Source organism: Stenella coeruleoalba (genome assembly GCF_951394435.1).
Source record: "Stenella coeruleoalba genome assembly, chromosome: 2".
Lineage (NCBI taxonomy): Eukaryota > Metazoa > Chordata > Mammalia > Artiodactyla > Delphinidae > Stenella > Stenella coeruleoalba.
Window position 1 is genome coordinate 11,980,180 of NC_137147.1, and position 13,662 is coordinate 11,993,841.

The window sequence follows — 13,662 nt, forward strand, 5'->3', positions numbered from 1 at the left end:
GTGAAAGCTTTGTGTAAACAGTACAGAACTTTGCAAACATTTGTAATAGAGTGAAAAATTATTGAAGGTGAATATACTAGGACTTAAGGCAGTGTTTATCAAAGTGTGTTAGTTGAAACATTAAGGCCCCAGGATGGTAACTGGCATTTCTCAAGAAGAGAGTTGTATGGTCTCGAGGAGAGGCAAAAACTTTACCCTCTTAGGGGTTCTGACTGGAACTGAGAATTAAATTGACACAGAAAGATTAACAGCAGCAACGCATAAAGATTTTTTACATGTACATGGGAGCACCCACAAGTCAATGAAGACCAAAGAAGCAGTTAGAGCAGAACACATAATAAGTTGGACAAAGTAGTAAGTAGTGAAAATGGGACAAAACAAAGGGGCTTGGGCTAGGGCAGTTAATAGTGGAGAAGTGGCTATGAAGATAAGGGTTAATTTAACAAAGTTTGTTTGTATAGATTTCCCTCATCCTTGACTCCCATCTCTGGTGATAAGACTGTTTCTTTCCTCAGGGTAGCGGGAGGACATCGTTCACTTGGGAGTTCCATCTCCTGCTTTTGGGAAGAAAAAGGAAGATCAGAGGTCCTTTTTCCATCTGATTCTTAAGTGCCTTTAGCTGAAAATAATCTTTATGCCAAAGTGGCATATTTTGGGGTGGCATATTCTGTCACTCCTCAGGTCCAGTAAATTTGAGAAATTCAGGATGATACAAAGTAAAACACAGTTCTTAGGCCTTGAATGCCTTGTCAACTCAAGGAGTAACTCTATTGTGCCTCTTTCCCCAGATTAATTTGTTCTCAGGATCTAGGCCTCCTCTCCACCCCACAACCATCCCAACCCCCACTCCAGCATCTAGGGCCTGGAGATTAACAGAACCCATTTTGGGAAAGACTACTCTCCAGGAAGAAAGTTATCACCTTCAATTTACAATCCAGCAGCCTCTCCAAAGCTTAGCCATTCATCAACAGATAACCTAGGAATTCACTCAACAGCTTTCCAAGTACAGTGTTGAGATTTCCAGCAAGGAAGGCAAAAAAGGGCCAGTCAACTCCTTGCCAGGGTGCCAGAGGGGATTCCAGCATAGAATGGGGGTGGGGCAGGTAGTGGATACCTTGGGGATTCCTTCCAACGTACCCCTGCTAGCAAAGCAATAGGAAATGTAAAGTCACAGAAGTGAAGAGTTGCGAGCTGATTCTCAAAGACTTTATAATTAGGATGTAAACCCTAAAGACCAGTAACACAACTAAGAAAAGTTTCTCTGCTTCCAAGAAGTTTCTCTGCGTGCAGAAATATCTTCTGGCAAGAGAAACTGCTCCTTCCTTCCCTATTCAAGGAGGTTCATCAGGTCACTTGCTTTCCCACTATACCCCTATCTTTTATCTCCCGTCTAATCCCGTATGATTGCTCAACACACTCCAAACTCTGCCTGGCTTCATTTTATTCCTTTCCAGAGGGAGCACCCGAGAATTGCGGCTGGGAGAGACGAGAAGCCGAGGGCGCAGGCGCCTGGCGCTCAGGTACACTGACGGGCGGCCCTTCCCCCTCCCGCCCCTCGGCTTGCGCCTCCCGACGGGCGGGGCGGACCTGGGGAGGGCGGGGCAGATCTGGCGGAGCGGACCTGGGGGGGCGGGGGGGAAACCTGGGGAGGGGGCGGGGCCTCGGGGCGCGGCCGCGCGAGGTGACCGGATCGCGGTTCCCGCGGGCGGCAACGCCAGAACGCTCACTGCCTCGAGCAGGTAACTGGCCGCCTCAGCGCTGTGTGAGGCGGCGGCTCCCCGAGAGCGGCGCGTGGAGACCCCGGGGACACGGCGCGGGAGAGAGCCGGGGGTGGGGGGGGGCTCAGGTGTAGGGTCGCGGATGCTTCCCCGGGCGAGCAGCGTGGCGCGGGCCTCGAGCGGCCGCTTGCCTGCCCTCCCGGTGGGACTCGTGGACGGCCGTAGCCTCGTCGCCCCCAGCCTCGCGGGGCCGAGTCTCCTTAGCGACGCCTGCTCTCCGGAGGCCTGAGGGAGGTTTGGGGCCCCTCGACAGCCGCGATATCCGAGGCCGGCAGGACAGGGACTCGCTCTGTGGGAGCACGGTGGGCTGTAGGTCCGCTGGGTTCACCGGTCCGCTCGTTGGGACCCGCGGGCCGGACGGAGGGGAGACCCCAGCCCCGGCGGGGCCGGCCGCGCGTCGTGCTCCCCGCCGTGAGCGCGCGCTTGCGACCGCCGGACCCAGGTGGGCTCTGGCCTCTGGGTTAAGAGGAAAGCGAACGCATTTCCTTTGCTTGGAGAGTCTGATGAGAACCGGTTAGCGGATGGTTTTTATCTGTGAAGTTTCTGAAACTTTTTGAAGCGGCTAAGGGGTGGTAAACATCACTTTGTTTTGGTTTTTGCAAAACATGAATTCATCTACCCAGCTAGGTTTTTAGATTTGGTTTATATCTATCTCCTCCAATTTCTTTTTACTTCTTCTTTCTTTACTATGGTTTTCTTTAAATCAAGGAAGTACTGTGCATGAATCGTGGGTATGTCGCACACAGGTGGACGTGCAGGTATAGGCAACATAGATGCCAAGCCAAAAACATTGATTCCTTTAGAGTGCTTAAAATACAGCATGTAAAAGGATTGCTTTCGTATTTAAAATATACTGATTCTCACTCCAGGTAGGCAGTTATTAGAGGTGTTTCCCCTGATTGATATAAATAGCCTGGAAATGTTAATAGCACCACCGCCTACTTACCAATTTAATATTTCGATATGGAACTTTATCATGGCTAAAAATTGCTCTTTCTGGAAGGAGAGATTTATATTGCTTGCCTTTGAGAGCTGGGATTCGAGGAGATTTGGGTTTTTATCATACATTTTGTAATTTATAGTTTTTGCTAATGACTTTGAGTGTCTTCATAACTGGAGGAAAAAGCCTTCATAAAAATTTGCTTTTTTTTTAACCCTTGAAGAAGGAACAATTTTAAGTTCCTCTTGTATTTTATTGGCTCCACTTGAGTTATAATTGTGTATTCACAAATAAAAACTAACAAATTGAGGGGCTAATTCAGGTTGAGAAAGAATGAGTTTGTGATTCTTGTAGGGCCTCTGGCTGAGCTGCCTGGTTGGCAGTTAGATATGTTGATAGCGGGATTTTCTGAAGTCAGGATCAGAGTTGTGAATGTTGGAACCACCCGTGGATTTGTGATAGTTCATCTTGTGAGAGTGGAAGAAAACTTTCCAGTAAGTAGAGTAAGAAGAGAGGAACACCAAGGATGGAAAACACCAGGACTTAAGGGACAGGTAGAGATAGCCAAGGAGACCAAGGCGGAACAAACATTCAGGAAAGAAGGAAGCAAACTAACAGACAGTGGTGTCCTAGAAACCGGGAGACGGAAGAGTTTTCATAAGGATAGAAATCTATTTTAGGGTCAAATGAGTCACAGGAATAAGGAAGATTGGGGCTGATAAAGTGCCTATTGGTTTTGGTAGTTAGGAGTATGTCATTGAGTTCAACAAACATAATTTAAGTAAAATGATAAGGATGGAAGCCAAATTTGAAGAACTTTGAGGAGTAAATAGAGGATGAAGAAATAAAGATAGTGTAGAATCCTTATTTTGAGACACAAAGATTTGAAGGAGGAGTGATAGGGTGGTAGAGTGATAGGGGAGTTTATAGTCAGATTGGAAAGAATATAAGGCCAATAGAATACTTTTATGTTAAAGTGCATCACCCAGCATGGGAAGCTGACAGCAAGTTGCTGCACATATTGACTAAAACTATAAGTGTTTAATCTCCCCAATTCAAATTATGAACACTATTTTAGTGGTATTTTGGTCCTTTGGGTTCAGGTGATTTTATCAGTGTCAAAGTCACATGTTAACAAACTGTTGGATTGTATTTCTCCTGAGTTCCAGTACTTAGATACTTCCAGCTTACTTTTGTCATGTGATTTTTCTAGTGTGTATCTCAATGACTCTTCTAAAAATCTTATGTAGGTATCACACATTTTGGCTAAATCAGAATTCATGAGGCATACATCAGTTAGGGCCTTTGCTTCAGTTATTATTATGCATTTAAAAGAAAATGCTCTTAGATGAAAATTTCTTTATGAGTTTCACTCCAGTCTTCATTGAGAGCTTAATTTTTGTTGTTGTTCAGGCAGTAGTTTTATGTGTGTGTTCCTTAGGATATGAAAAGAATGGCTAAAAATGGAAAAGCAAACAATCAAGTGTTGATAAGGATGTGGAACAACTGGAACTCTTGTACTCTGCTGGTAAAAGTGTAAATTGGTGGCAGTATGTACTAAAGTGAAACATATGAATAAAGTATGCCCAGACTATACCTGAAAAAATTCTAGAAACTGCAAACTAAAGTAACAGAAGACAGATAAGTGGTTACCTGAGGCGGGGGGAGTGGCAAGGGAAAGAAAAGGGGGATGGATTCAAAGGGGGTATGACGAAACTTTTAGGGATGTGGATGTATTCATTGGTATATTAGTTTTCTTGATTGTGAAGATGCTTTCACCACTGTATACATATGTCTGACTCATGTAATTGTACATTTTAAATATGAGCAATTCACTGTAAGTCAGTACCTCAATAAAGCTGTAAAAAAAAAAGTAAATAAAAATAGAGAGTAAAATGTGAATTCCCTGGTGGTCCAGTGGTTAGGACTCCATGCTTCCACTACAAGGGGCATGGGTTCGATCTCTGGTCTGGGAACTAAGATGCTGCACGGCTGAGGCCAAAACCAAAACCAAACTAAAACAAAATACAGAGTAGAAGAAGACATACCATTTAAGTATATTTATTTCTTTTAAATATTATAGTTATCTCAGGATGATGGGGTTATTGATAATTTTAATTTTCTTCATATAGTTTTTATATATTTTTCATATTTTCTACCACGACATGTATTTGCTTAATTTTTAATTTTTTTAAATTTATTTTTTTAACTTTTTATTTTATATTAGAGTATAGTTGATTAACAATATTGTGATAGTTTCAGAGTGATTCAGTTATACATGTATCTATTCTTATTCAAATTCTTTTCCCATTTAGGTTGTTACTGTGTTTGCTTAATTTTTAAGTGAAAAATTCATATTTGCAGAATAGTACTTTTGACACATCTACAGATTTAGAGAATACAAATAAAATAAATGCCCGGTACCTATATCATGCGTTAGAAATAATACATAATATTTTTGAAGCCCTAATTGTATCTTTCTCCCTGATTCTGTCTTTCTCTTTCCATGTTCCTTGATTTTCTGTAGAGTTTTACTATATACATAGGTATTCATAAGTAATGTAGTGTTTAGTTTTGTTTATTCCATGGCTTTTTGGGTGCACAAATTATATTTATGAGATTCATCTGTGTTGCTGTGTTATAGTTCATTTGCTTTTTTTGCTATTCTGTTATATGAATTTACAGCTGTTTATCCATCCTCCTGTTAATGGACATTTAGGGTGTTTTCAGTCTTCTTTTTTTAAATTTAATTTTACTTTTTGCTATTGAAAGCTGTTTTGTTATTACTGTCCAATATGTGTTTCTCTGTGTCCATTTGCAAGAATTTCCTATGTTTTTTGCCTAGGAGTAGAGTTGTGGATCTTCAGTTTTGCTAGATAACGCTGAATTGCTTTGTAAAGTGGTTGTACCAGTTTATACTCTCACAAGCAGCGTATTAAGTGTTCACTTTGTTCCCTTTCTCAACAACATTTGAGACATTTGTACATTTGTAATTATCTGAATTTTTTCTTTTCAACAATCTGGTAGATGAGAAATGGTAGGGTTTAATTTACATTTCTTTAATTACTGATGATGTTGAACCTTTCATAGTTCCTATTCAGTGGGATGGCTGTTTATGTTTTTTGCCCGTTCTTAATTTTTTTGTCTTTTTGAAATTGATTTCTAGAATATATATATAAAATTTAATTTATTTATTTCTGGTTGCTAATCCCTTGTCAATTATGCATGTGACAAATATCTTTTTCCCAGTAAGTAGCTTGTCGTTCACTTTCTTTACGGTGGTTTTTGATAGACCCATTCTGTAGTTTAATGTAGTTGAATATGTCAGCCTTTTCCTTATGGTTTGTTCTTTTGATATCTAGTTTAACAAATCTTTCCCTTCCCTGAGGTCATAAAGATACAGTCTGATATTTTCTTCTAAAAGCTTTAAAATGTTGCCTTTCATATTTGTGTCCTTAGTCCATGTGAAATTGATTTTTGTGTGGTGTGAAGTGGGGATCCAGTTTCATTTTTTTTTCCATATAGGTTGTCAGTTTTTCTCAGCATAGTTTATTGAATATTCTGTTTTTCCTCTCAGTAATCTCTAAGTATCATATGTCAAGTTTTCATACATATGTTCATATGTTTCTGGGCTGTTCTTTCTTTGGTCTCTTTGTGTATCCTTGCTGCAATCTTACTTTTACTTTAGTTGTAAAAGAGCCTCCATACCTAAGAGGCAGGTCACCCACCCATGCTTCTTTTAAAACTCAAATTAAAGTTTAATTTTTTTCTAAAGTAAACTTTTCATCTTAGTATACAGGAGTATGTTATCTAAGTCTTAAATATCTACTGTATTCATCCGAGGTCACAAGTACTTCTAAAGCTACTTTATTGTGGATTATATTAGGCTGTCTTTAGTTTTTGCAAATCCTGTCCTAACTCACTAGAGTTAACTTCAACTTGAAAAGTAAATATTGGATTTGTACGTTTGGAATATAGTTAAGACATTTGGAAAAACCTTCACACTGAATATAGCTGTATTTAGAAAAAGAATAGCTGTATTTAAAAAATTTTTTAAGGTACTTAGGATTTAATATGTCAAAATCTAAGAGAAAGATGAAAATCTGAGAGACTATAGGAGCCCTTAAATCTTATTTGCTTTGAGGGTATTTGCTAAACTGAGGGAACTTGATTGGATTTGAATAAGAATTTGGTAGATTTGTAGGACCGGAGGTATAATTAGAAGTCAGCCCAGGGCTCATTCAAGGTTAGCTAACAAGAGACTTTCTGCCCATAATTCTGGGATCCCAAAGGTCTTCGATGTCATGGAAAGGATGAAAACTCAACCTCCTTCAAGGATCTGCAAGGAAAATTGTCTTGAGGCCAAGTAAAGCAGAAGGGAAAAAAACCTGTCCTTGGGCAGTCGTAACTACCAGATCATGAGGGAAGTACACATCACCTTGGTGGTCTAAAAAAATTTCAAGATGTGAATTTTAAAAAATCTTTTTTTCTTTAGATATAATTCATATGCCATAAAATTCACCCTTGAGAGTATAATTCAGTGTGTTTTCATATGTTCACAAAGTTGTACAACCATCAGCACTATCTAATTCCAGAACATTTTTATTACCCCCAGAAAAAAACCTTATACCCATTAACAGTCATTCCCCATTTCCCCTTTTTCCCTCAACCCCTGGCAAACTCTAATCTACTTTTGTCTGTATGATTTGCTTATTTTGGGCATTTCATATGAATGAAATCATACAATATGTCTTTTGTGTCTTATTTCACTTGGCATAATGTTTTCAAGGATTATTCATGTTTACCATGAATCAGTACTTCATTCTTTTTAATGGCTGAATAATATTCCATTGTATGGTTAATACCATGTTTTGCTTTCCCATTCCTTAGTTGATGGTTATATCCACTTTTTGGCTATTATGAATAATGCTGCTCTGAACATTTGCATACAAGTTTTTTTTTTTGCATACAAGTTTTTGTATGGAAATGTAATTTCCATTTTCATAGAAAATATATTTTCATTCTCCATTTACCTACAAATGGAATCGCTGGGTCATATGGTAATTCTGTGTTTGTTTTGAGGAACTGCCAGACTGTTTTCCAAAGCAGCTACACCAGTTTTCATTCCTACCAGCAATGTATGAGGGTTCTAGTTTCTCCATCCTCATCAACATTTATTTTTGTCTGTCTTTTTGATTATAGCTATCCTACTGTGTGTGGAGTGGTATCTCATTGAGGTTTTGATTTGTATTTCCCTAATAACTGATGCTGTTGAGCACTTTCTCGTGTCTTTATTGGCCAATTGTCTATTTTTTTGGGGGGGGGGCGAATGTTCGCATCCTTTGCTCATTTTTAAATTGGGTTATATGTCAAGGCATGAATGTAAAATGATAGTAAACAAATGCAAATATTCTCTGTAGTAGTACGCTTTCATCTTTGGCTTAAAAAAAGTCCTACCAGTAAAGTTTTGAGGTCAATGGATAATTTGTCAAAGATAACCTAGTGCACGTGGAAATAAGACAACCTGAACAAGAATCAGCAGAAACAATAGACATTTAGAAGAAAACTTGCAAAGGCTTATGTATTGTAATTACTAGTTATTATTAAAATAACCATGATGGGCTCTATTTAAGTAAGTAAAAGGCACGTTTGAAAATATATGCAGGGAGCAGGAGTCTGAAAAGTGACAGAGGTACAAAGCTGGTTGAAAAGAGGAACTGAATGTAATTTCTATTAATGAAAAATGCAGTAATAAAAACTCAAAACTCATTTAAGTTTAACCACAGATAAGGCAGTTAGGCAAACCCCAAGAGAGAATGAATTAACTGGAATATAGATCAGAATAAATCATTCAGCATACAGCTCAAAGATACAGAAATGGAAAATACAAAAGAGATTAAGATACATGAAAATTAGAATGATCAGAATGAGAAGTTATAGTGAGAAAGTCTAGTAAGTGGAGTTCCTGAAAGAAAAGAAATAGAGAATGGGCAAAAGCAATATTTAAAGAGATAATGAATGAGAATTTTTTAATACTGGAAAATCTACCAGTACAGGTGGAAAGACACTAATCATAGATTGGTTATTCAGGTATAGCATAATTTGTTTATTCACCTGTTGATGGACATTTGATAGTTTCTGGTTTTTGGCTTTTGCAAATAGAGTTGCTATGAACACTAATGCACCAGTCTTTGAATGGACATAAGATTTCTTTTTTCTTGAGTAAATACCTAGGAATGAAATGTCTGGATCATAGGGTAGGTGTATGTTTAACTTAAACTACCAAACTATTTTATATTCCCACCAGTTGAATATGAGAGTTCTACTTGTTCTACATGTTTGTAAACACTTGGAATGGTCAGCCTTTGCAATTTCATCATTTCTCATAAGTGTGTAGTATTATCTCATTGTAGTTTTAATTTGCATTTCCTTAATGAATAATGGTTTTGAATATGTTTTTATGTACTTTTTATGTACTTTTTTTGCCACTTGGAGAAGTGTCTGTTCAAATCCTTTTTAAATTGTGTTATTTTCTTTTTATTATTGAGTTGTAATAGTTTGTTTATATTCTGGATATAAGCCCCTTATTGGATGTATGATTTGCACATATTTTCTCCCATACTCTAAGTTGTCTTTCACTTTTTGTTTTTAATTTTAAAAATAAATTTTAATTTATTTTTTGGCTGCGTTGGGTCTTGGTTGCTGCACACGGGCTTTCTCTAGTTTCGGCGACAGGGGCCTACTGTTTGTTGCGGTGCGCGGGCTTAGTTGCTCCACGGCATGTGGGATCTTCCCAGACCGGGGCTCGAATCCGTGTCCCTTGCATTGGCAGGCAGATTCTTAACCACTGCGCTACCAGGGAAGCCCGATGGTGTCTTTTGAAGCACAACATTTTTACTTTTGATTAAGTCTAATATATCAACTTTTTCTTTTTTTTTTAATAAATTTTTTAATTTTATTTATTTATTTTTGGCTGTGTTGGGTCTTCATTGCTGTGCACGGGCTTTCTCTAGTTGTAGCGAGCGGAGGATCCTCTTCGTTGTGCACGGGCTTCTTGCGGTGGCTTCTCTTGTTGCGGAGCATGGGCTCTAGGTGCACGGGCTTCAGTAGTTGCAGCATGTGGGCTCAGTAGTTGTGGCTCGTGGGCTTAGTTAGTTGCTCCGCAGCATGTGGGATCTTCCCGGACCAGGGCTCAAACCTGTGTCCCCTGCATTGGCAGGCGGATTCTCAACCACTGCACCACCAGGGAAGCCCTCAAATTTTTCTGTCATTGCTTGTGCTTTTGGTGTCTTATCTAAGAAATCATTGCCAAGTTCAAGAAGAATTACTCCTATGTTTTCTTCTAGCAATTTTGTAGTTTTAGCTCTTACATATAGATTTGGATCAATTTTTACTTAGTTTTTGTGTAGAGTGTGAGATAGTTGTTCAAATTCTTTTTTTTTTTTTTTTTGCATGTGGATATCAGTTGTCCCAGCACCCCTTGTTTGAAAAGACTATTCTTTTCCCTTTAAAGTTTTTTGGCACCTTTGTAAAAATCAACTGACCATACATGTAAGGATTTATTTCTGGGTTCTCAGTTTTATTGCATTGCATATGTCTGTCCTTATGCTGATACCAGTCTTGATTACTGTAGCTTTATAGTAAATTTTCAGGTCAGGAAGTATGACTTGCAACTTTGTTCTTCTTTTTCAAGATTGTTTTGGCTATTCTGTGTCTTTTGCATTTCCATGAGTTTTAGGATTACCTTTTCAGTTTCTGTAAAGGAGCTGGAAGGGATTTTTATATGGATTGTGTTGAATCTGTAGACCAGTTTGGGGAGTATTGACATCTTAACAATATTTTGTCTTACAATCCATGATCATGGAACATCTTTTCATTTATTGATGTTTCCTTTTTTTTTTTTTGAAGACTTTATTTTATTTTTTTAAATTTTCTTTATTTTTTTGGCTCTGTTGGATCTTAGTTGCAGCTCGTGGGATCTTCATTGAGGCATGCAGGATCTTTCTCATTGCAGTGTGGGCTTCTTGTTGAAGTGCGCGGGCTTCTCTCTAGTTGTTGTGTGTGGGTTTTCTTTCTCTAGTTGTGGCGTGTGGGCTCCAGGGCACGTGGGCTCTGTAGTTGTGGCGCGTGGGTTCAGAGTGCGTGGGCTCTGTAGTTTGCAGCACGTGGGTTCTCTAGTTGAGGTGTGTGAGTTCAGTAGTTGTGGTGTGTGGGCCCTGTGGCATGTGGGATCGAACCCACATCACCTGCATTTGACTGGGGATCGAACTTGCATCTCCTGCATTGGCAGGTGGATTCTTTACCACTGGACCACCGGGGAAGTCCCTATTGATGTCTTCTTTAATATCTTTTAGTAATGTTTTGTAGTTTTCAGTGTACAAGTCTTGCATTTCTTTTGTTAAAGTATTCCTAGGTATGTTAGGGTTTTTTTTTGTTTTTGTTTTGGGTTTTTTTGCCTGTTATTGTGAATGGAATGGATTTCTTAATTTCATTTTTAGACTGTTCATTGTTAGTGTATAGAAACATAACTATTGATCTTATATCCTGCTACTGTACTCAACTTGTGTATTACTTCTAGTAGGTTTTTAGTGTATTCCTTTGACTCTCTTTATTTACAAGACCATGTTGATCTGTAAATAGAGTTTTACACTTCATTTCCAATATGAATGCCTTTTATATCTTTCTAGCCTAGTTGCCCTGGCTAGAATATCTATTACAGTGTTGAACAGAAGTGGTGAGAGTGGATCCTTATCTTTTGCCTGGGTTGAGAGGGAAAGCATTCAGTCATTTAGCAATTACTATGATGTTAGCAGTAGATTTTTCATAGATGCTCTTGATTATGTTGAGAATATTCTCTTCTATTCCTAGTTTGCTCAGCTTTTTAAAATCATGAATGAGTGTTGGATTTTCAAATCTTTTTTTGGTATCTATTGAGATGATCATGTAGTTTTTGTCCCTTATTCTACAATATAATGTATTATGTGAATTGATTTTCAGATGTTAAACCAATGTTGCAATCCTGGGATAAATCTCACTTGTTTATGATATATAATTCTTTTTATAATTTGCTGGATTCAGTTTGCTAGTATTTTGTTGAGGATTTTTGTGTCTATATTCATGAAGAGTATTCATCCTTTTACTTTTAACTTATTTGTGTCTTTATATTTAAAGTATGTTTACGTAGCATATACTTGGGTCATGCTTTTTTTTATCCAATCTAACAATCTCTAACTTTTAATTGGCATATGTAGAGCATTCACACTTAGTGTGGTTATTGATATGGTTAGGTTTAAATCAATCTTGCTTTTTTTCTGTTCATCCCATCTGTTCTTTGTTTACCCTTTCTTCTTTTTATGCTTTTATATCAATTGAGTATTTTAGGGGTATGATTCCATTTGATCTCCTTTGTTGGCTTATTAATTGCACCTCTGTTTTCTTACTTTAGTGGTTACTATAGAGTTTATAGTACATATTTTTAACTTCCCACAGTCTACCTTCAAATGGTGTTACATATACCACATCACATCTTCTACAAGGACCTTACAATAGAATATTCTTCCCTGCTGGCGTTTGTGCTGTTGATGTCATGCATTTTACTTTTACATGTGCTATAAACCCCACATCACCATGTTATTATTTTTGTCTAAGCATCAATAATCTTTTATAATAAATCTTACATATTTATCTGTGGTACTCTCAATTCTTTGTGTGTGGGTTTATATTTCATCTGGTATTATTCTTCTACCTGAAGGATGTCCTTGAACACTTCTTGTAGTATGGATCTGCTGGTGGTGCATTCATTCAATTTTTTATGTCCGAAAAACTTTTTGTCACTTCCTTTTTTGGAAGATTTTCTTTAGGTATCAAATTAGATGTTGATAGTTTTTTGTTTTTTCCTTTCAATACTTTAAAGATTTTTGCTCCACTGTTTCCTTACTTGTATTGTTCCTAATGATACCTATGTTCCTATGTATATAACATGTCTTTTTTTTTCCAGCTGCCTTAAAGATTTCCTCTTCATCACCAGTTTTGAGCCATGTTAATATGATGTGCCTTGGCATGGTTTTCTTCATACTTCTTGAGCTTAGTGTTTGTTGTTTCTTAGACCTGAGTTTTGTAGGTATCATATTTGGAAAATTTTAGTATTATTTTTTTCTGCCTCTCCCCATCTTCATGAATTTCAATTACATGTATATTAGGCTGCTTGAAATTGTCCCATGGGTCACAGATGCTCTTTTCATTTTGTTTTTATTCTTTTTTTCTCTCTGTATTTCATTTTGGGTCTCTTATTACTGTACTTTATTGTTTCTTTTGCAATATCTAATCTGCTATTAATCCCATCCAGTGTATTTTCCATCTCAGACATTATAGTTTTATCTTTAGAAGTTGGGTTTGCATCTCTTTTTGTATCTTCCATGTTTCTATTTAACTTTTTGAACATATAGAATCACTTATAACTATTTTGATGTCCTTAACTGTTCATTTCATTGCTGTGTTGGTTCCAGTAGATTGATTTTTCTCCTCATAATTTTTTTCCCTTTCTTTGAATGTCTGGTAATTTTTTATTGGCTGCTACCAGACAATGTAAATTTTACCTTGCATGCTATATATTTTTAGATTTCTGTAATTATTTTTTGCTTTGGGACATAGTCAAGTTTCTTAGAAATAGTTTGATCCTTTTGAGTCTTGATTTTAAGATTTGTTAGGTCAGACTAGTCTTTAGTTTAGGGCTATTTATTCCCCACCACTGAGGCAAGACTCTCTGAGTCCTCTCCTCAGTATCCTGTGTGAGGTTTTTCCAGTTTTGTTGGTGGGGACAGGCATTATTACTGACCTTGGTGAGTGTTGTTATGGTCTTTTAAACTTTTCTGGTGGTCTTCCCCCAGTCTTGTGTAGTTTTCTTGCATGCATTCTCTGATCAACACTCTGCTGAATACTTAAGTG

General features: G+C 37.8%; 1 protein-coding gene across 6 annotated transcripts in view; it reads left to right on the forward strand.

Moving 5' to 3' along the window:
- Window positions 1-1,459: 1,459 nt before the first annotated feature.
- The window catches only part of TC2N (tandem C2 domains, nuclear), a 47,174-nt gene continuing 34,971 nt past the window's right edge, over window positions 1,460-13,662 (forward strand). For 4 of the 6 annotated variants that reach the window (XM_079912345.1, XM_079912348.1, XM_079912349.1 and 1 more), the window contains exon 1: window positions 1,685-1,739. The gene's annotated coding sequence lies outside the window, so the exon portion shown is untranslated. Of the gene's footprint in view, window positions 1,521-1,684; window positions 1,740-1,824; window positions 2,221-13,662 lie in introns of those variants that run through there. The other 2 variants (XM_079912346.1, XM_079912347.1) reach the window with 2 other exon arrangements.